We start from the raw sequence: 24,889 nt of genomic DNA, 5'->3' as shown, positions 1-24,889 counted from the left end.
AATTATGAAAATAGGATTAAAAGTAAACTCTAAGTTTATTTTTTATTTTTTGTCTTTTCTAGACCTACAGCATATGGAGGTTCCCAGGCCAGGGGTCTAATCAGAGCTGTAGCTGCCAGCCTAGCCACAGCCACAGCAACGCCACATCTGAGCTGCATCTGTGACCTACATCACAGCTCATGGCAATGCTGGATCCTTAACCCACTGAGCAAGGCCAGGGATTGGATCTGCAATGTCATGGTTCCTAGTCGGATTCGTTAGCCACTGAGCCACGACGGGAATTCTGGTAAACTCTAAGTTTAAAAACAAATAAAATGTTTAATGAGTGTGAGTAAATCAAGGCACTCTTTGAATTAGTATTTGAGGTGTAAATTAGAGTAACTAAGAGTCACCAATTAGATGGAAAAATATCAAATTTTTAACATTTATAACATATATCATGCTAGTTTTAAAACACATTTAATTTTTCCAACGGTATTCAGAGGACCAAATTTTTATTTTAAAAAATGTTTAAAAATTGAGACAGTTTGCATATCATAAACTTTAATACTCCTGTGAAGGTCAAAGGAATTTTATAGATTACCAGGGTGTCAGTAAGCCATCCGGTGGCCTCTTACCCATAGCGTAAGACTGAAGTTCTTAGAGGTGATAAAGAAAACTAAACCTGCAGAGGGGTGGCTTCGTCACATTGCCTTGTTTTGAGTCCCGACTTGAAAAATTAAACCACTAATTTATTTGTGTTTTACCTTCAATAAATATTTGAGAATATGCTATTAAAAGGAAAATGCCTTTGCTAAACATTAAGAAGGATAAAAAAGAGAATATGACATGATTTCTAAAAGAAGTCATAAATGTAGTGACAGTTCAAGATACAAATATGACAACGGAAGTATATGACAACAACTTTCACACAATTAGTACATGTTGCGGTAAGAATTTTAGAGTTTAATGATGATGTTGGATTTGACTTTGTATAGGTAGACAGAATATGGTTGATAGTTCAAGTGGGTAGTTAAGGAGCAGAACAAACTGGGAAAATTCTGATGAGAAGAATGTTTAATTGAGCTTAGCTAGACTATAGATTTTGTTTTGTTTAGGGACTTAATGGAGATAATGATGAAAATACAGGTTGGGTCAAACTGGTGGAGGAGTTTTAATTCTTCTCTAAATTTTTTCCAGATAATCCCATTGGCAGTGGAAGAATATTCTATGATGTTTAAACTGGAAAATATCCCAGTGTGGTATTCTATGAAGATCTGGGAAGAAAGAGAAGAAAGTTGTTATTCTGTACCAGGTGTCACTGATCCAATCAATCCTTTGGTAATAGAGCTGAAGTCTCAGTTCCTATCACAAAGCTTACACCTCATCAAATAAGAGTTGTAAGTACATTTTGCAAATGGAAACTTTTGTTTGCTTGTCATTGACTTGGCCTTTGTTATTCTAACTTCTCTGACAGAACTGAGTTGACAGATCCCCAAATCCTTGCTTAAAAATCAGACTAAGTGGCACTGCCATTCCCACATTTATCCAGACAGAACTTAAGGGCATAAACCCCTCTAAGGAATGTCCAGGTACCTGCTCTGCCATCTGACCACTAGTGGGCAGGCACAGCCCTTGGATCTGAGGAAAACTTCCTATCTCAGAGGGGAATCAGGGTCAACCATTTCAGGGGCAGTTCTTTCACTGCTTAATCCAACCCGGCCGACTTAACAATATAAACTGTAGATTTACTGCCTCTGTCCCCTGAGCACTCAGCCACCACGTTCCCTCTAAAGGTAATTCCACGTGGTAATTAACTGTGAAATATTGAGTGGCCAGTGTCTGACCTGAGTGTTTGTGCCAAGCAAAAGTTTCACTTGAGCTTTTTTTTTTTTTCTTCGTTCTTTCTTTCTCTCTTTCACTGCCAGTTTGTATGTGTGTTTTTAAGTATTAACTCTCATGGAAGCACATGCCTATTTAAAATTCCCAGACGATGAGTCAGACCTGTTCAGTGAGGTTCCTGGAGAGTCACATGATGTGGTTTGATGAAACTTCACCTTATGAAAGGTTGAAGAAAATAAATCAGAAGAGCTCTTTCATATTTATATATATATACACACACACATATATACTTGATTATGTATACGTGTGTATTATACATATAATTTTGTAAAAATACACACAAAAAAGAGAGACAGAAAGACACATACATGCAGAAATTTTAAAATCCCTTTGCTTTTGCTCCTTTCCTGTTCCCTCTGTACATATTTAAAAAATCTGGTGATCCAATAGGTCATGCTTCTGTGTAACAAGAAGAAAGCAAAAGCCCTATAGCCCTGCAAGGTATGCCTGGGTTGTAGTTAAATGTCTACCCCCTGGATTAACAGTAGTGAGCCTATAAATCTTAATTCCAATGTGGTAGAGACATGGCATTGATGAAATTTAGGATTTATGAGGTGTTCCATTCATTATCCTGATAATACACTTTAGGCTTATCTGGATCTCTAAAAAAACCTCTATTTTAATCTATACTTTTCTTCAAATCAGTTTGAAGCTTCATGGTATAACTAATGTATCTTGATAGCTTGACCAATACAGTAGATGGCTTCTTGTTAATAATCTAAATCATAATAGTTTTTGAAGCATTTCAAAGCAGTTACCCTATATAATGTTTCAAAGTATAAACTAATTCTAGGAGTGATTTAGGAGTGAAAGAAAACCTTATTTGCTAATGGACCCTAGCTATAGGTGGAATTGAGTCATTCCTTATGAAGATATCTTAATTATAAAATAATAAGTATTCTAGAAAGCTCCTGCCTCAAGATGAGTGTTGGCAGAGAGCAAGAAGGCAGAGTTCCTTCCAAAGAAAAGGTTCTCTTCAAAATATTGGGTGCACACAACACTTTAAAGAGTGTCTTCGTGTTTTAAGAAATCACAGAGGATATAACACCAACTAAATTGGCAACACTGATTCATTCATTTCATGAACATTGATTGAGAGCCTACTATGTGTCAGACACAGATAGCTGTTAGAGAATCAAAGAAAAGTATATTATAATTTCACTCACAAGCACTCCTAGTTTGAGGGATGAGAATTGCATAAGCAAATAGTTATAAGTTCTGGAATGTGGAAAGTACTATGAAAACACAGGTGCAGAAATGACTAACTTTGTCTAACAGAATTTGATAAAACTTCACTGAGGAGGTGATACTTAAGCCAGATCTTTAGAGATAAGTAGGAAATGAGTTGCTGAAAAATCAGTAAGGCAGAGATTAAAAAAAAAAAAAAAAAAACAGTATGAGAGTTGGAAAGGGGCAGCTGAAAGAGAAAGGCTAATCAAAGACATCATTTATCACTGGCCAGAGCAGGCTTGTGTTAGGGAGGCTTGAGCATGCCATTCATCGACACCTTTATTCTGAGCCAATCCAGAAGCTCGCCATGTTCCAGAGGAGGGTTTATAACCAGGAAGAGGAAGCCAGTAGTAATATAGGCTCTCTTTCATTTGGTTATTCATTCTCTGCCTCTGTCTCTAAGTCCTTCTTTCCCTCTCTCTCAGGCTGATTGTCTCATTTATAGGTCTGAAAATGTTCTTTTGAAGATTGGCATCACTTTCCATTAGATTCTACAATTGACTTATCACCATGTCTAGTTACAGACCAGACTTACTGCTACTGCTGTATCTAAAATCCCTGAATTCCCGGAGGGAAAAATCTTAGCTGACTAATTGATCCATTGCACCATGGTCAGGACTAGAACCACCATCTACATACATGAGTCCTGGAAACAGACCTCTGTGGAATGGGGAGGATATTCCCAGGATGGGCAGGCTATGGGTTGAGCATCACCCCAAGAGTTATCAACTGCATGTGATAATTCTACTTTAGATGCACCTAAGGGATTTGGGGATATAGTATGTCACTGTTACCTTTCACGTAAGGCCTATTTATATTTGCTGAGGTCATTTTCTATAACTTTTACTTCTTTTTGTAACTACTTTTAGGGCGCTTGGAGAAAAATTAAAAGGATGCTGGCATGTCCAGAAAGGTGGATTTTTAAAATGAACAGAATGATAATGGTGGGCTGGGTCATAAAACTTGAGTCAAAGTGAATATTTGTGATTATTTCTTCCTTATTCCCCTATGGTCACTACCTTCAATTAAGTAAAGAAGGCCAATTATACTATGGGTTAAGTGTGATGCAAAAGCTATATAGAACTAGAAATCATTCTTTTGGAAGCCAGTTCCTTCTCATGGTCTGAACCTAAGAACCAACTTTCAAAACCTTCCATTGCTTTGTATGTAAGAACCAACTTTCAAAACCTTCCATAGCTTTGTAGAGGCCGTAAGTAACTGGAATTTCTCCCAACATATTTCTACAATGGAAAGATGAGGCAGCTGGTTGTTAAAAAGACTCCTTAAGCTTTGTCTTATTTCTTTGTTATTTTTATTCTCATTATTCAATTTCTCATATCAATGCTGGCTAGTAGGTCACAAGAAAATGGGCTTTTCACTATGACTTCAGTTACTTTGTGGGAATTATTAGAAAATAACTTTGGTCCAATGTTTCCAGAGACACGTCGTATCCAAACATAATAAACACTTTTGAATCATATCTAAATTAGTCTAAACTGTAGTAACAAAGGTAACTCTAGCTGTTCCAATAAATAAACTCCTAAGTATCAGTGGTTTATTACTTGATCACTTAAGGTCCAAGACAAGTGTCCTTGATTGCTAAATGGCTCTTTTCCATGTTTCAGAGAGCTGACCCCATTCCACCCTGTGGTTCCACCAGGTTCCACAAATAGTTTCCAAGGTCATCATGAAAGAGGAAAGAACGTAGAAACTGGCATGTGGGTAGTTTGCATGGGCCAAGCCTAGAAATGATAGACATCACTTCCACCTGTCTATCCAATTGGCCAAGAGTCAGTCACATGGCTGAGCATAAATGTTAGCATAGCTACATCCTGGCAAGAAGAATAAGAAATAAATGGGGTGAAAAATTGCTAGTTTCCTCACAAAGTTCTTGGTAAATTTTGTTACAGTTCTTTCCTTTTGATGTGTAATAATAAAAATGTATGAATTTATTTAATATAAATGGAACTGGAAAGTACTCAGCCAAATTTGTTAAATTCAGTGTACATATAAATTACTATGACAAAGTGCTCCTTATACTCTACTGTTGTTTATAATCTTAATAGGTATTAAGGAGCTTTAAACACAGGCAACGTTTGACATGTCCTTGAGAGTTGGGTTCTGTAGTCTTGGGTTGTGCATAGGTATCAAAAAAGAGAAATAGAATGTTCTAAGTATGAGGAAATACACTGCTATTTTCCCATGAAGGTCATTGGTTTAAACAAAACTGTTTTATTCATTGTTCCTTGTTGTATAAAGCAAATACTCCTAGAAATTGTCAATAAAATACTTCATTATTCTTAAAGTGATACAATCATTATTCTTAAAGCACTACCACTATTTTAGTTATGGCTGTGCAGATTATTATATTCTACTCAAACTGATGATGATACATACTTTCTCATACTACTTTGTATTATTTCAGGATAAATTTAATATTGTTCTAAAACTTTTCTCTATTCTTTTCTCCATTCTGTCTCTGGTAATTAACTTCATTTCTTTAAATTTTCAGGGTTTTTTTTTTCCTGGTTTCTTATAGGCGATTAAGGTGAAGAACTAATTTTGTAGCTGGAGGAAGAAGGAGTGTAAAAACTATGTTTGGAGTTTTTTTATTTTTTGTTTTTAATCAGTTCCAGTCCCTGGATTTTTATCTGTACCTCTCATTACAGTCTCTGGAGTAAGTGTTTATGGTTTGACTCCTAGAAAAAGTTGTCAGATGAAATCTGGGAACACCCAAGGAATAACACAATACCACAGAGTTAATATGATTGATGATATCATAGCTCATTTTTAACAGATGTCAAAAGAAGGAAAATCAAGCTGCCATTCCACATACTGAGCCCTTGTTCACTTAACAGAAGACCTTTATAAGTAAATCATGATTAATAATAAGTATTCAGTATGGTAGGTGATGGGCATTCAGATTACTCTTGGACTTTCAAAAGAAAAACACAAGACATGAAAGTCAGAATTTCTAGAAAAGATGCACAATTTTTTTTCTCATGCTGTATATGACCACAATGTTTAATTTGGCATTGGCGAATGGATTCTAGTTAGGAAAAGTTTCTTTTTAGAAATAGAACCACATCTGTGGCACTCTAAAAAAATCTCAGATGCATTCAGTCTTAAAAGCTGCTTTTTAATAACGGCCAAATTAAGTTTCACTTTCCAACAGTGTGCTGACTGAGAGAGACAGTAGAGGTGGTACTTTTAAACAACATACGCAGGAGTTCCTCTGGTGGCTCAGCAGTAATGAACCCGACTAGTATCTGTGAGGATGAGAGTTTGATGTCTGGCCTCACTCAGTGGGTAAAGAATCCTGCATTGCTCTGGCTATGGTGTAGACCGACAGTTGCAGCTCCTATTTGACCCCAAGCCTGGACACTTCCATGTGCTCCGCATGCAGCCCTAAAAAGACAAACAAAACAAAACAAAACAAAAACCAATGTATGTATGTAAAAATAATTTAGGGAAAGTAAAAGAAAACAATTAGGTCTGATTTAGTTATAGAAAAACTGTAATTTCTTTGCTGAATCTCATGTACTGAATCAGATTATCTTCTTCACATATACTTCAGCATATGTTGATCATCTCCAATAAAAGGACAAATCAGTTTGACTTATCTTGTAATCTTGTAGATCATCTGAAACTTTGACTTATTTTAAACTTGTAGACTTATCTGTAAGATACATTCACCAGCAGCTGTAACATTCCTCTCCTAAGTAGGCCCTCACACCGCTTTGGGGGATATGGACAAGGATGGTGGACACTGCAAATCCACCTACGTAAAAGTGATGCTAGGAAAGAAAGAGGTCCCACATAAGGAAAAGTACTGGCTCTTTCCTAAAGCATCTGAGGAATTTCTTACTTTTGAAACTTGCTGTCCTCCCATACTTGATATTATTGATGGTCACTCAGGCCTACACAGGCTGGGTATGTTGTGTTTGGCAGTAGCCTATTTCAATTTAAAATTTATACTCATGGAGTTCCCGTCGTGGCTCAGTGGTTAACGAATCCGACTAGGAACCAAGAGGTAGTGGGTTCGATCCCCGGCCTCGCTCAGTGGGTTAAGGATCCGGCGTTGCTGTGAGCTGTGATGTAGGTCGCAGATGCAGCTCAGATCTGGCATTGCTGTGGCTGTGGCATAGGCCAGCAGCTACAGCTCCGATTAGACCCCTAGCCTGGGAACGAACCACCATAAGCTGCAGGTGCAGCCCTGGAAAAGGCAAAAAGGCAAAAATAAATAAATAAATAAATAAATTTTATACTCAGAAATCTTTTTCTATTAAACACACAGACATGTGGGCAGACACACAGACAGACAGACAGACACACACACACACACACACACACAGGCGTGCATGTACCCAAGAAAGAACTTTACTTGGGTTTTCTTTAAAATACCAGTGGCATACATAGTACTCATTGTTAGTTACCATTAATTTAGATGACCAAAGGGAGGCAAAAGCACTTTAGACACCGTGTCTCATTTTAAGTTGAAAACAGAATGCTAGAATTTCATTCTGAAAAAAATTCTTGGGTGTCGTCTCTATTTTTAACTTTGCAATTCAGCAGTCTTAAGCAGGTGTCAGTCAAGGTGTTCTACAGAGGATCAGAAGGATTTTAGACTTTGCAGAACACAGTCCTCCTCACCTTCGCCTTTATGTTGAGAAAGTGGCCAGGGACAAGCCGTACACAAATGAACACGTCTATGTTCCTTTGGTAACGCTCACCCTTTGTGTTAACTACAATTCCTTTTCTCACAGAGATGCTTAGAAAGCATTTTCAAATTATTCATCATGTTAGCTTTTAATCCGAAATATGGACATAAAACATCGTGTCCCCCATTCATTATAAAGAATATGACCCATCTGCTCCATTGAACAGACCACAAACCTGTCATCTTCTCTAAGCTTTGCGGAGGGCAGTGAGGGCCTGTAGGAACTGGGCAGTAAGTTCATCTGTCAGCTCACAGCTGAAGAATTTGAAGCAAGAACACGGAGTTCTGATTCCACAAGAGGCTCTATTTAAAAGGACGCTGATGAGAGGCCTAATGTTCAGGACGACGAAGGACAGTCTTGAAAATAATAACTTACTTTTCCTGAGCAAAGCCAACTCTGAAAAAGGATGATGTCTACAAATGAGGCCTCATAAAAGATTATAATTAAACACTGATGCTCCTCAGAGTGAAAGAGCTTTGAGATAATGACTACAGTGGCACGGATTGTACCAATGAGAACAAGATGTCACAATTATATATTTGCAGGTTGATTTAATCTGACAGGATTCTTAGCAACAATGAACTTGGTCTGTCTGTGCATAACAACACAGCCTATGTGTTCTACAAATGAAGCTCTGTTTCTCTTTTATAAACTTACATGTGTCAATTAGCAAACTTCTTAATCTAGCTGGACATTCTTATCACTGGAGGTCCAGTATAAGTCTTCATTCGGTGTGGCACAGCCTTTGTAAGACATCCTTTTTATTTAATTAAAGTCCTTAAAAAATCTTTATACAAGTAGGAAGGTCTTTTTTTCCATTATTTGTTTTTTGAATGTTCTCTCATAGAAAGTTCTAATTATTCTATCTTTTGAAGTATCCCTAACAGAGAAATTAGCAGCCAGTTGGTTGCACTGTTTCTCACAGTTCATCAAAGAGAGAGAACAGGCTATATCAAGATTTAGAAAACTATGGCCCTTGGGCCAAATCCAGCCTACCACCAACTATTCTATGTGGCCCACAAGCTAAGAACATTTTTTTACACTTCTAAATGGTTGGGAAAAAATTAAAGGGAGGATTTTTGACTACTGAAAATTATATTATACACAAATTTCAGTGTCCATAAATAAAGTTATATTGGAACACAGCCACATTCATTTTTTTGTTTGTTCTTACGAAAGTCTATTGCTGCTTTCACGCTACAACAGTAGAGATGAAGAGTGCGATGGAGACAGTGGAGACGGCAAGGCCTTCAACAGTTACTTTCTGGCCCCTCAAAAAGTTTGCCTACTCCTGGACTACATGAACCTTCTAATTTCCTTTCCAATCTTTATTTTAATGTGAATGTTATCATCTCTTTTCCAGTTCCCACTTTTGCTTTGATTTTGGGGATATGGGAGGTTTCGGGATAGAGACAGAGGAGCTCAAGCCTAGGGGCCCAAGTTTGCATGTGACAATGCACCCCATTGAGCTTTGGGCTCTTTCCTGTGAAATACTGAAGTCATTCAAGACAACATGGATCAAAATGCCTACCATCCAGTGGGTTAACCATCCGGCGTTGCCGTGAGCTGTGGTGTAGGTTGCAGACGCGGCTCGGATCCCGCGTTGCTGTGGCTCTGGCGTAGGCCAGTGGCTACAGTTCCGATTCGACCCCTAGCCTGGGAACCTCCATATGCCGCGGGAGCGGCCCAAGAAATAGCAACAACAACAACAACAACAACAACAACAAAAGACAAAAAGACAAAAAAAAAAAAATGCCTACCATTTACGGAGTGCTTTAAAATGATAAAGCTCTGTCACATACATGTCTCTCTTGATCCTGCACACTGATGTATTCCCTTCGAGGAGGGGGAAACTGAGGTCTGGCTAAGTTCACCGACTTCCCCAAAATCACGCAACTAAGACGTGGCGGAGCGCAGACTCTATTCCTGACTCTGAATCTTGTGTTGTTTCTACATTACCACCCTCAGGAAGTAAGAGATATGAACAAAAAAAAATCTGTGCTCTGACAGTTATTGTTGTCTGGGATTCATGCACAAAACTCACAAGAAGTGGACCTGGGGAAGAACGTCATTTCTCTTCCCTGTCACCCGGACTTAAAACCTGCAGCAGCTGCAGGATGGTCTCCCTTTCTCTAAACAGAGTAGAAGAAAGCAATGACATGCACATTTATAACCAGAGCCATCTATGTACCAAAGAGGAATTAAGAAGTAATACTCATCCCTACAGGAAGTAAAATAATAAGTCACCCTGATTCTATGCCGGTCTCCCTAAGATCAGGCAATGGACTAAATGTATACATCGCCCCCAAATTCATATGTTGCAAACTTAGCCCCATGTAATGGTATTCACTGGTGGGCCTTTGGGAGGTCATTAGTTTATGGGGGTGGAGCTCTCATGAATGGGCATAGTGCCCTTATAAACAAGACCCAGAAACCTCCCTGCCTTCCTCAGGCAAGGGAGGACAGAGTGATAAGACAGCTGTCTATGAACCTGGAAGCAGGTTCTCATCAGACACTGAAACTGCTGACTCCTTGACCTGGGATTTTCCAGAAATAAATTTCTGGTGTTTATAAGCCACTCATACAGTAGTATTCTTGTTATAGCAGCCCAAATAGATTACGATGGACCCCTCCCAAACAGCAGCCAAAGTGATCTTTTGAAAACCCCAAATCATATCATTAAAATAAATCAGAAATGATCATAAGGTTATACTTTGTTTTGCCTTCCTATCCCTCTCTCTCCTCCCCAACTCATCTCCTGCCATTTTCCTTCTCTTTTGATCCATGCTAGCCAACTGGTCTTCTTGTCTTGATGATGATGGCTCATTTCTACCCTTGCTATTTCATCAGCCTGGTAGCAAGCTGGTGGGCCTTATTATTACCCAAGAACTCAGGGGTCACTTCTTCCTATCATAAGAACTCTACTCAAATGACAACTTATCTTCAGAAACACTGTCTTTGACCACTTCATTCATCTCTCTGTATTTGATGATCTGATTTGTTTATTTTTAGCCTAATTCTACTCTAGAATTATCTAATTTAATTATTGATACAGTTCTTTAATATCTATCTTCCTCCAATAGCATATCAGCTCCTCTGGTGCAAGAGCTTTGCCCATCTTTTTCACCAACACCGAGACGACTGCATGGTACACACTCAATAAAGGCTAAATGGATGAATAAGTCAGTATGTGTGGCCTTTGAAATGTTTTCCTTTTTTTGAGATATACTCCTCCTTGTTGGTGATAAGGCAAAACATACTATTTCAACCAAAAGATATACTGTCAATTAGCAGGATAAGAAATATATGAGACAACCTAGGATGTAAAATTATGACTTCAACCAGGAAAGAAAAGTAAATTCTATAATGATTTTATTGTTTATAGCAACCATAAATATTTCATCTGTAAACATTTTTCCCACAATATTCATTTGAAGCCTAGGCTTTGCAGTGTTGTGGCCTGCCATGATTTCAAGGCACCAGGGGTTTAATAGGTATCTTAAATTCCTAAACTATCACTTTTTGATGATACAGCATGAAAGTATCTGAACAGAAAGCTGAGAACCCTTATTTAACCAGCTACTCCTATGGTTCACCTCCTTTGAGGCAAATGCATTTTGATTGGACCCATTTTGAATAACAACAGCCAGCTTTGCCAGTACTAACTCATCAGAGGCATCAGTGGCAAGATTTTCTTAAATTCAAATCTGTATGTACGTGTGTGGGTAAATAGATTAAAAGTCATATTTAAACCTTCTTTAAATGAGTATTGTTAAATAAATTGAAGATCCTAAAACTGCACAATACCTTAGAAGCACCAAATCTGAACTGAGCAAACTCATTCTGAAATGTCTTTTAAGATAATATAACTTCATCAAGTTCTGTAAGTATTAAGAATGCATGGTTTAGTTCTAAGGTGGACATGAAGATGAAGTTGAATTATGCGTGAGACATGGGTGATTTAATGAACCATGGAAAGCACATTTACCTCAAGGGGACAAAATGTGCTTGGTGTATTTCAAATTTAGAAGGGATACTTCTGAAAAAAAGCCATCTTAACTACACTGCAGTGGAATCAGCTTAGAGAAGAGAGATGTATGGTTGAAATAGTTAATGTGGAGTTGATTGCTAAGAAAAATGTCAGTTTGCATGAGTTTATAAGTTTTCCCATCAGGATCATTCTCTCTCTCTCTTTTTTTTTTTTTCAGCTGTACCCTTGGCATATGGAAATTCCTGGGCCGGGTATGGAACCCGTGTCTTAGTAGAGAGCGGAGCTGCTGTAGAGACAATGCTGGATACTTAACCTGCTGAGCCACAGTGGGAACACCTGCCAGGATCATTCTGGCCACCAAGATTTCTCATCCCATGGTACCTGGAATTTTGTAAGTTATTTTTCCCCTATACACTGAAAACATATGCTATTTTTTAATCCAAAATCACTTAGTAAATGCACAGGCATAAGAATGTGCCAGGTACAGTGTCTGGTATGGAGAACGATCAGTCAGATGCTCTTTGTCCCTGTTACTTAAAATCCTTGATAGTTGTCCTAAAGGAGATAATACAGTTCACATCAATGAGTAAATGATTTTAACAGCAGAATATTTGCTTTTAAAAGATGCGTGAGGACAAAGAGTCATAAAAGAAAGAAACGGTTCTTTAATAGAAGGACCTATGTGTTTGTTTGTTTGTTTGTTTGTTTCCACATAAGTAGACCAGATATTCTTGGGAAAGAGATCATTTTCATACTTTAAAAAAAAAACACTGTATAGACAAATTATTCTCCACTTCTACGTGGGTCTGACTGTGCCACTAAAATTACTGAATTAAACTTACTATAACTAGAGGTGGTAACTGGATAACGGCCTCCCCCTGACAACTGAATGCATGCACCAAAGTATTTATGCACAAAGCAGAAGGCCTTTTAAAGTAGTAAGAATCCAATTTCACTGTCATTATTACCATTGTGCCAAATGACTTGTAAAATAAAATAAATGAGATCTACAGCACCTAGCAAGCTAAGACAACCCCCAATTCATCATGCCTCTGTAAAACTACACTCCGATGGTCTCAAAATGAGGGCGAGAGAGAGGATTAGTTCTGACCTTCCACTGATCAGAACAAAGTGTTATTCTTGATCTCACTTCACTGGTTTCTGACTAGCATAGCATTTTTTGTATTGTCTTATTTTTCTCTCTTCATAAATCAAAAGAAGAATCTAAAAAGAGCTATAGGACTACTTCCTTCCTGTAGTTTTACACAGAAAACTCCCTTTGCTGCCATTGGAGTGATTTGGAGCTGAACAAATAGGGAAAGGCTAGGCTCCAGGTGGAAACTGCCAATTCCATGAAATCTCCAGAGGAGGGGATCATGATGGATCTTGGGCAGAGTTTGAAAAACATGTTATCATCACCAAACTGCAGATTCCATGTTTACTTTTAGTGACTGGAACTCTGCAACAGAAAAATAGCAAGTGGCAGTGGATGAAAAGAGAAATATGGAGGGCAGATTTTTTTTTTAATTGAAATATAGTTTATTTAAAATGTGTTAGTTTTAGGTGTACAACAAAGTGATTCATACATATCCTTTTTTAGATACTTTTCCATTATAGGTTATTATAGTATATTGTATAGATTTCTCAGTGCTATGCATTCAGTCCTTTATTTATCTATTTTATATATGAAGTAGTATGTATATGTTAATCCCCATATCCTAATTTATCCCTCCCCCCTCGCATCTGGTAACCATTCAAGTTTGATTTTGAAATCTGTGATTCTGTTTCTGTTTTGTAAACTCTTTTGTATCATTTTTTATTAAATTCCACATATAAGTGATACCATATGATATTTGTCTTATACTCTGACATGTCATTTAATATGACAATCTCTAGGTTCATCCATATTGGATGAAACCAACTGGATACAAATAGCATTATTCCATGCTTTTTTATGGCTTAGTAATATTCCACTGCATATATGTACTATGTCTTCTTTACCCATTTTTTTCTGTTGATGGACAGTTAGGCTGCTCCATGTCTTGGTTATTGGTGTGGCACTGAACTTTGGGTTGCATATAGCTTTTCTTTTATAATTATGGCTTTCTCTGGACATAGGCCCAGAAGTGGGATTGCTGGATCATATAGTAGTTCTATATTTAGGGTTTGTGTTTTTGGACTTTTAAAATATATATAAAATATACAAAATATTGAGAACCTCCAGTGATAAGTCTTGACTTTGCTCCTGTGAAAGCTGTTCAAAAATGTTTGAAATAGCCCTTTCACCTTATCTCATTGTATGAACCTGAGAAAAGCTCCCAGCCTATACATATTATCCAAAGTATATATAATATGATTTTTCAAAAGAATAACATGCATGCTGCAGTATTTTAAGTCACTTGAATATCTAAATCAAATAAAATTTAGCAATTACTGAGGGTTTTTTGGTTTGTTTTGTCTTTGTTTTGTAAATCCATCTTGACATGAAGTGACAATACATCTTCTTTAGGGAGAATTATTCCTCAATGCAAACCAACCATGCAACTGACAGTGTCAAGGATAAACTTATTGTTCCCTATGGCCTATTGTTTGGCCTGAATTATATTCACATTTAGTGTGATTTAGTTGAAAGGGTATGGGTTTGGAGGAAGACAAATCCGATTACAAATCCTTACTCACCATTTACTACTTGAGTCACTTGGCCAGTTACCTGAAACAACTGATTCTCAGATTTCTATCTAGAACTGTATTAATATTTAGGTATTTGGCTTTCCTATTATTGTTTGGGGGATTATTACATGTCAGGCAATTTCCTAAGTGCTTTACCATTATGTCAGTTAATGCTATAATAACACTGATATATTAACCATCATCTATATTTTAGAAACTGTCACTCAGAAGAGTGACTTGTCTTGTCTACTTTAGTAGCTTGTAAGCAGAAAAGGAAAATTCACATTCAGAGGTGACCCCAAAGCTTGTGCCATACTCATTGCTATACAGAGATCAGGGAGACAGCATCTCCCAGGCATACCCTGCACGCCTAAACACTGGCCTATAACTTCACTCCCTGCACCTCCCTGGTTGGTGCCATGACTCCTATGTCTTGCTGATTTCTGGGCTTAGCTTAAAGCTAAGACCTTTGTTTCTCAGTCTCTTAGGAGTTAGAGACCATGTGGGGCTCCAGGACCAACACTTAACTCTACCCATTGGCCTCTAGAGTTCTAGTCAGTCTACATCTCAGGGCACTGGGGGTTCTGTCTTTGTGGGACTAAACGGAGTACCCTAGATTTTAAACCTGTTTCATGCCACAGTGCATTTTATCCTCCCATACCTTCCAGGATTAACTTATTTTTTTTATTAAGTCTTTCTTACCTGGTTGCAACTATGACACCTATCTGCTTTCCTTTCTCTTTCCAACCTGTATAGAATATATAATATATATGTGTGTGTGTGTGTATATAAATATATATATATATATATAGGTAACATGGGGTATGTGTATATATACATGTGAATGTATATTATATATGTGTATATATGCATATGTATATACATTTATATGTGTAGGTACATGTGTGAATGTGTAAATATACATATGTATGTATGTGTATACATAAAAATTTAGAAATACATAAAACTCATCCCACTTTTTCAGAGTACTCTTATTCTATCCTTTTCACTCCCACAGCTTCCAACAAATAGATAGAAATACCATCTTACCATGCTCTGTTAGTGCCCAAGCTCAGGGCATAGGTGCCCTGCAAAATACCCTAAAGCTCATGAAAGAATTTTTTTTGTTGTTGTTGTTGTTGTCTTTTTGCTATTTCTTGGGCCGCTCCCGCAGCATATGGAGGTTCCCAGGCTAGAGATCCAATCGGAGCTGTAGCCACCGGCCTACACCAGAGCCACAGCAACGCAGGATCCGAGCTGTGTCTGCAACCTACACCACAGCTCACAGCAACGCCGGATCGTCAACCCACTAAGCAAGGGCAGGGACCAAACCCACAACCTCATGGTCCCTAGTCGGATTCGTTAACCACTGCGCCACGACGGGTACTCCTATTTTCTTCTTAATCAACAAGTTCTGATGGTTGCAAACACAATACAGATTTAGTATCACCTCTGTAAGATCACAGAAAGGTCAAAACAAAACAAAAAATAAATATTCCATTCTCCTTTTTAAAATCCTGAACATCTTGAACCCATACAAAGATCTTTATTTTTCTCCAACTTAACTAGTGAGATTTTATTCAAAAGACACATTCTGCCACCCTCCCAAAAAATGTGATCATCAAAGTGAAGTATAAAAGCAGAAAAATAAAACAGGGCTTTTTACTCTGGTGAAGGTTAAATTGTTCCTTGAAACATTATACCTAAGTGTTTTTCAAAACTGCAGATTTCAGGGTCAGTTCGTTTTTTGTTTTTTTTTTTTTTCCTCAGGACCAAGTGTTTCATTTAAAATGTAAAGACTCTACCCAATATTCTGTGATAATCTATATAGGAAAAGAATCTGAAAAAGAATGGATGCGTGTATATGTGTAACTGAATCACTGTTGTACAACAGAATTTATCACAATATTGTATATTAACTATACTTCAAAAAACCATAAAAAATGAAAAGAAAAAATAAAACAAAATGTAAAGACTATTAATCCAAAGTTTTCATTAACTGTATACAATAAGTATAAATAAAAATGTTGCATTTTTCACAAAAAGCAAGGAGGTTTTGTGTGGCGTATGGGTTCCCAAGATATATATGTGCATTTAAAGACCAGCAGATTAAAAAAAAAAAAAATCCGCTGAGCACTACTAATGCATAGACTCCTGTGTTCAAGATTTCTTCTTCCCTGAATGTATGGGGGTGACGAGACTCAGCCTGTGGAAAGCTACGGGGTCATCCATACCTCCATATCTCCAGTGTCTGAGATGGGTGCTTACCTCCCAGTTTGTAACCACAGTTCGAGATAGCCATTTGGAAGTATTTCTATAATAAATAATATGAGACCCAGTATTAATAAAAGAAGCATACATCAAGAAAAGGAAACATAATGCAAACAAATCAGGGACCTGAGGGAACCAAAATAAGAAGAATTTAAGCCAAATGAAGGAAGATGGGCCTGAAAGTCCATGCGCAAGAGATTGAGTATGTGTAGCTAATTTTGGAAAAGTCATTGTGCACTTAAAGAAGCCAAGAGGAAGCAAACATATGCCCCAGTGCTAGGCTGGCTTGGAAAAAGATTGATAAATGGAATATGGTACCACCTTGATGGACAGAAAGAAGAAAAGCCCACATATGTGTAGCAAACATGCTCATTTGATTGAAGTATTGCTTCATTTATTTCCTACTGAGTCAGAATGTGACCTTCAGATCCTTCTCAACATGGCACCTCAATGTCAGTCACTAGAGGTGACCTATCAAGGGACAATGACCTGCCACTCTGCTTAAGTAGCTTTTACCTTCATAGGGAAGTAGCCCAACACCAGTAAATCACTATACCGCACAGCAGAAGGGGGGAATTTTTTTTTAAGTAATGTGACAATAAAACTTGTTTAGCGAACAATGATTTCTGACCCGAGTGACAGCAGAAGGCTTCATGGATGGAGTGGCCTTGGAGTCAAGTAAGCATTTTTAGAGCATAAAAGTAGAGAAAAAATGGAAGGAGATATGAATCCTTTTAGATTGTGAACACGAAAACATATTATTTGGGCTTAGATTTTAGAAGGTTGCTCTATGTGCCATGTTTTAAATCCAGGGAGAGAACAACTTCTAATAAATGGCTAAGATAATTAAAATATTCATGGAACCCTAACAGTGATTTATAGTCTGCAAATATAGCACTGAAGGATGAGCTCCAGAATTCGGTAATTCTCTATTTCTAAATGTAGTTGCCTACATTTCAATGTTATTTATGAGAATACTAATTCTTTTTTATAGTGGTTACATAATCAAGTGTTTCTATGATTTTAAAAAAACTAATAAAATATTGGTCTCATAAAAACAAAATAAATCACATAAGTAATTAAATTTATAATAAATACTTTATTTGTGGGGCATTTTTATGTGATTTATAATTGAATCATCAAATATTCATTTAACATGAGCATGAGGGCACTCTTCACTTCATATAAATGTATTTATGTTTGAAGTGAAGGAAAACTAAAAGCTATGCCAGACTAAATCTGAGCTTAGATATGGGTAAATATGCATTCTTATACTTTCAAGCATGGGATGACTCGTTCTTCAAATAAAGCTTCATATCCAAAGGACAGAATTCTCTGATGACAAGAAAAGAGTGGATTCCAGCAACTTTGGTACTTCCTCATAAGGTCTGCTCTTGCTTGCAAAAAAATTTCAGTTAGGAAAACTTTCTAGAAGCTGACTGAGTGCCAATCACAGTCTACCACTTGGTGTGGTTTTCTTCACTAATTTTGGTGTATTTGTTTTATCCACAGGGAAACTAGTCAACCTGGTTAAGGACTAGACTCTTTCCCTGTAGAAGAGATGATTTTTTAATGGAAATGCACTTGTGGTTTAAACTGCCTCTTGTCATTGTGTGTGTCTCCTGGAGCTGTCATAACAGACTACAACAGCCTGGGGGACTCAAACAACAGAAAGCCAGTCCCTCTTCGAAGTTCTGGAGACCAGAAATGTAAAATCAAGGTGTTGCGGGGCTGGATTTTTTTCTGGAGGCTTTCAGGGAGACTCAACTCTGGGCCTCTTCCAGATTCCAGTGGCTACAGGAGTCCCCTGGCTTGTGGCAGCACCACTCCAATCTCAGCCTCCTTCACATGGTTTCTCCTCTTTGTCTTGCCTTCTCCCTTTCTCTTCTCTCGGAGATTCATGTGCCGTTGGATGTAGGGCCTGCCCTAACTCAGGATGATCTCCTCTCAACAACCTTAACTTAATCATGTCCACCTAGATGTTCTCTTAAAATAAGGTCACAGGTCCAAATAAGAAAAAGTCACAGGACGTGGGTGGACACATCTTTTGGGACTCTTCCTGTCAACCCACTGCAGTTGTGTTCTATTATTTTCCCGTTCCTGATTCTGCCCTTTTTGATCATGTGTTTTTGTTTTGTTTTGTTTTGTTTTGTCTTTTTGCCTTTTCTAGGGCTGCTCCTGAGGCATATGGAGATTCCCAGGCTAGGGGTCTAATCGGAGCCGTAGCCACCGGCCTACACCAGAGCCACAGCAACGCAGGATCTGAGCAACCTACACCACTGTCCATGGCAACGCCAGATCCTTAACCCACTGAGCAAGGGCAGGGATCGAACCCACAACCTCATGGTTCCTAGTCGGATTCGTTAACCTCTGCGTCACGACGGGAACTCCTGATCATGTTTTTAAATTAAATAAAAATTAACCTCACACCAGCCAGCATGGCAATAATTAACAAGTCAACAAATAACAAATGCTGGAAAAGGTATAAAGAAAAGGGTACCCTCCTTCACAGTTGGGAATGTAAATTGATACAACCACTATGGAGGTACCACGGAAAACTAAATATAGAACTACCATATGATCCAGCAATTCCACTCCTGGGCATATAACTGGGCAAAACATTCATTCAAAAAAGTACATGAGAGGAAGGATCAAGATGGAGGAGGAGTAAGACAATGCACTCACCTTCTCCCACAAAAACAACAAAAAAACACAGCTACATGTAGAACGATTCATGCAGAACGTCTACTGAATGCTGGCAGAAAAAAATTATACCTCCACAACGGGCAAGAAACCCTCCACATAACTGGGTAGAACAAAAAAGAAAAGAAAAAAAAAAGAGAGAAAGAGCAAGAAAAGGAATCGGGACAGGACTAGCACTCTGAGAGGAAGCTGTGAAAAAGGAACCCATACCCTGGGAAGCCACCTAACCAACAGGGAGATTAGAGGAAATGCAGGGACCTCAAAGTCATGGAGAAAACCACAGCAGGTAGACTGAGGAGGGCAAAGCAGAGTAGGAGCCACAGATACCACCGGCACTACTGCCCCAGACACCACAGCCTGAGACATTAGGGCAGGGGCTGAGCTCTGAGATTCAGGCTCTGAAGTTCAGTTCTGGGGAGAAGACCAGGACTGGCTGTGTGGAGACAGTTTGAGGGGCTAGGGAGTGGTGCGCCATGGGCCGGGGAGCAGAATGCCACAGCCACGGGAACCAGAAGGAGGTCAGGGCCCTCAGGAGAACAGGGTACCACTGTTGGGGAGGGTGAGAGGAGGAGGGATGGACCATCATCGGAATATCTTTCCCTGTGTATGCATAGGCTCTCAGCGAGTGGGGTGCCTCTGGCACAAGCTACAGGTGGCAAGAGGCCACTTGCTCAGGCAATGGGAGACTGGGTGCCTCTTGTGCGGGCTACAGGTAGCTGGGTACCTCTTGTGTGGGCTAAGAGCAGTGGGGGGCTAAGCATGACTTGGAGCTTCCTGTGTGATCTCCAGACAGCAGGGACAAATCAGAGCAGTCATCTCAGAAATGAGAGGGAGGCTTGGCCTACCATCACTAGGAGTCTGTGAACAGGCTCAACCCGTGGCCCCAGTCACCTCAGAGGTTGGCAAAAAAGAGGGCACTGCAGCCCAGTACCACCCATTGTTGCTCTGACTCCCCTGGGAACTCACCAGCCCTGCTGCCATGACTGCCAAATCCTAGGGGTGGCGTCCACACATGCAGGATCACTGTTACTTTCCAGGACCCTGCAACTAGGAGCAGCCTGTACAGCAGCTCTTGCATGGGCTAATTGGGATGGGGTGCACCTGCATGATCTACAGGTGGCAGGGGAAACAGCAGCAGTTATCTCTGACCACAGAGGTGGGCATAGCCTGCTACCACTAGGGCTCCATGAACAGGCACCACTTGTGGCCCCAGTCACCTCAGAAGGCACTGCAGATGAGGACATTGTGACCAAACACCAACAACATATAAAAAAGATCATACACCACAACCAAGCAGGATTCATCCCAGGTTCACAAGGATGGTTCAACATATGCGAATCAATCAACACCACATGCACAAATCAATGTCATACACCACATTAACAAAAGAGAAGTCAAAAACCACATGATCATCTCAATAGATGCAGAAAAAGCACTTGACAAAGTTCAACATCCATTGTTGATAAAAACGCTTACCAAAGTGGATATAGAGGGAATCTATCTTCACATAATCAAAGCCATCTATGACAAACTCGTAGCAAATATAACACTCAATGGAGAAAAGCTGAAAGACTTCCCACTAAATTCTGGAACAAGACAAGGATGCCCATTCTCACCACTTTTATTCAACATTGTATTGGAAGTGCTAGCCACAGCAATCAGACAAACAAAAGAAATAAAAGGTATCCAAATTGGAAGAGAAGAAGTAAAATCATTACTCTATGCAGATGACATGATACTATATATAGAAAACCGTAACAACTGCCACACAAAAACTACTCAAACTGATCAATGAATTCAGCAAAGTAGCAGGATACAAGATTAACATTCAGAAATCAGTCACATTTCTGTATACTAACAGTGAAATATTAGAAAAGGAATACAAAAATACAATACCTTTGAAAATCACACACAAAAAAATTAAATCCCTAGGAATAAACCTGACCAAGGAGGCCAAAGACATGCTGAGAACTATAAAACATTAATCAAGGAAATTAAAGAGGATTAAAAAAATTGGAAAGATAATTCCAAGCAGGAGGCATAACTCTTCCAGACTTCAGGCAATATTACAAAGCCACGGTAATCAAGAAAGTGTGGTGCTGCTACAAAAACAGACATACAGACCAACTGAACAGAATAGAGAATCCAGAAATAAAGCCAGACACCTATGGCCAATTAATCATTGACAAAGGAGGCATGAATATAAAATGGGAAAAAAGACAGTCTTTTCAGCAAATGGTGCTGGGAAAACTAGACAGCCACATGTAAATCAATGAAACTGGAACACACCTTCACACCATGCACAAAAATAAACTCAAAAGGATGTCTGGGAGAGAGATGCCTCCTGCTTGATTTTTGTTCTTCAGAATTTCTGTGGCAATTCTAGGTCTTTTGTGGTTCCATATAAATTTTTGGATTGTTTGTTCTAGTTCTGTGAAAAATGTCTTGGGTAATTTGATAGGGATTGCATTGAATCTGTAGATTGCTCTGGGTAGTATAGCCATTTTTACAGTATTAATTTTTCCAACCCAGGAGCATGGAATAGCTTTCCATTTCTTTAATCTTCTTTAATGTCCTTGATTAATGTTTTATAATTCTCAGCATATAAGTCTTTTACCTCCTTGGTCAGGTGTATTCCTAGATCTTTGATATTTTGGGGTACTATTTTCAAAGGTATTGTATTTTTCTATTCCTTTTGTAGTATTTCATTGTTAGTATACAGAAATGCGACTGATATCTTAATGTTAATCTTGTATCCTGTTACTTTGCTGAATTCATTGATCAGTTTGAGTAGTTTTTAGGTTGAGTCCTTAGGGTTTTCTATATATAGTATCATGTCATATGCATACAGTGACAGTTTTATCTCTATTCTTCCTATTTGGATGCCTTTAATTTCTTTGGTTTGTCTGATTGCTGTGGCTAGCACTTCCAATACTACGTTGAATAACAGTGGTGAGAGTGGGCATCCTTGTCTTGTTCCAGAATTTAGTGGGAAGTCTTTCAGCTTTTCTTCATCAAGTGTTATATTTGCTGTGGGTGTGTCATAAATGACTTTGATTATGTGAAGATAGATTCCCTCTATATCCACTTTGGTAAGCGTTTTTATCAACAATGGATGTTGAACTTTGTCAAGTGCTTTTTCTGCATCTATTGAGATGATCATGTGGTTTTTGACTTTTCTTTTGTTGATGTGGTATATGATATTGATTGATTTGCATATGTTGAACCATCCTTGTGAACCTGGGACAAATCCCACCTGGTCATGGTGTATGATCTTTTTGATATGTTGTTGGATTCAGTTAGCTAAAATTTTGCTGAGAATTTTTGCATCTATATTCATCAAAGTATTGGTCAATAGTTTTCTTTTTTGGTGGTATCTTTGTCTGGTTTTGGAATTAGGGTATGGTGGCATCATAGAATGTCTTTGGGAGTGTTCCTTCTTCTTCAACCTTTTGAAAAAGTTTAAGGAGGATGGGTATAATCTCCTCTTTATATGTTTGGTAAAATTCGCCTGTGAAGTCATCTGGTCCTGGACTTTTATTAGTAGGGAGTGTTTTTATGACATATTCAATTTCATTTCTAGTGACTGGTCTGTTCAGTTGACCTATTTCTTCTTGATTTAGGTTTGGCAGGATGTAAGTCTCTAGAAAGATGTCCATTTTCTTCTAGGTTGTCAAATTTGTTGGCATATAATTATTGATAGTATTCTCTTATGTTTATTTTGTATTTCTGTAGTATCCATTGTGACTTCTGCTTTTTATTTTCTTATTTTATTTGGGTTTTTTCTCTTCTCTTCTTGGTGAGTCCAGCCAGAGGTTTGTCTATTTTGTTTACCTTTTCAAAGAACCGGCTCTTGGTTTGACTGATTTTTGTCAACTGTTTTTTGAATCTCTATTTTATTGATTTCCTCTTTGATCTTTATGATTTCCATCTGTCTGTTGACTTTAGGTTTTGCTTGTTCTTCTTTTTCTAATTCATTTACGTAGTGGGTTAAGTTGTCGATTTGAGATTTTTCTTCTTTTTTGAGGAAGGCCGTATTGCTATGAACTTCCCTCTGAGCACTGCTTTTGCAGCATCCCATAGATTTTGAGTGGTTGTGTCTTCATTATCATTTGTCTCAAGGTATTTTTTAATTTCCTTCTTGATTTCCTCATTGACCCATTGGTTTTTTAGTAGCATGTTGTTTAGTCTCCATGTGCTCAGTTTTTCCTTACTTCTTTTCCTGTGTTTGATTTCTAGTTTCATGCCTTTGTGGTCTGAGAAGATACTTGAAATGATTTCTGTACTCTTAAATTTTTTGAGGTTAACTTTGTGCCCCAATATGTGATCAATTCTTGAGAATGTTCCATGTGCACTTGAAAAGAAGGAATATTTTTATTTTTTTGGATGTAATGTCCTGAAAATGTTAAGTCTAACTTTTCTGTTGTTTCCTTTAGAATTTCTGCTGCTTTGTTGATTTTCTGTCTAGAGGATCTGTCCATCAATGTGAGTGGGGTGTTAAAGTCTCCTTCTATGATTGTATTCCCATCAATTTCTCCTTTTATGTCTGTTAGTATTTGTTTTAGGTATCTGGGTGTTCCTATATTAGGCCTATATATATATATATATATACAAGCTTTTTCACAGAAAAGAAAAGCATGGACTTGCAGAATAGACTTGTGGTTGCCAAGGGGGAAGAGGAGGGAGTGGGAGGGACTGGGAGCTTGGGGTAAATAGATGCAGAATGTGGCCTTCGGGATGGATGAGCAATGGGATCCTGCTGTGTAGCACTAGGAACTCTCTAGTCACTTATGAAGGAACATGAAATGTGAGAAAAAAGAATGTATACATGTTAAGTGTAACCGGCTCACCATGCTGCATGGTAGAAAAAAAATATATATAAATATATGATAAAAATAAAAATAAATATAAAATAAAAATGGAGAAAAAAAACCCTCAAAAACAATTAACTCAAAATGGCTTAAAGACTTAAACGTAAGACAAGACACCATTAAACTCTTAGAAGAGAACATAGGCAAAACATTTTCTGACATCAACTGTACAAATGTTTTCTTAGGTCAGACTACCAAGACAACAGAAATAAAAGCAAAAATAAACTAATGGGACTAATCAAACTGACAAGCGTTTGCATAGCAAAGGAAACCATAAAAAAAAAATAAAAAGACAACTTACAGAATGGGAGAAAATAGTTTCAAAAGACAAAGGCTTAATCTCTAAAATATGCGAACAACTTAAACAACTTAACAGCAAAAAAAAACCCAACAACCCAACTAAACAATGGGCAAGACATGAATAGACATTTCTCCAAAGAAGATATACAGATGGCCAACAAGTACATGAATAAATGCTCAACATCACTAATTATCTGAGAAATGCAAATCAAAACTACTATGAGGTACCACCTCATACCGGTCAGAATGGC

General features: G+C 38.1%; 1 long non-coding RNA gene across 2 annotated transcripts in view; it reads right to left on the bottom strand.

The window, feature by feature from the left end:
• Positions 1–24,889, bottom strand: part of LOC106504342 — a 629,832-nt gene that overhangs the window by 306,517 nt on the left and 298,426 nt on the right. For both annotated transcript variants that reach the window (XR_002346093.1, XR_002346094.1), the window contains exon 3: positions 16,762–16,807. This is a non-coding gene — a long non-coding RNA (uncharacterized LOC106504342). The remainder of the gene's footprint in view (positions 1–16,761; positions 16,808–24,889) is intronic.

This window comes from Sus scrofa, chromosome 7 (assembly GCF_000003025.6).
Source record: "Sus scrofa isolate TJ Tabasco breed Duroc chromosome 7, Sscrofa11.1, whole genome shotgun sequence".
NCBI lineage: Eukaryota > Metazoa > Chordata > Mammalia > Artiodactyla > Suidae > Sus > Sus scrofa.
The sequence above is the reverse complement of the archived record's forward strand: the minus strand, read 5'-3'. Positions and strand labels throughout refer to the sequence as shown.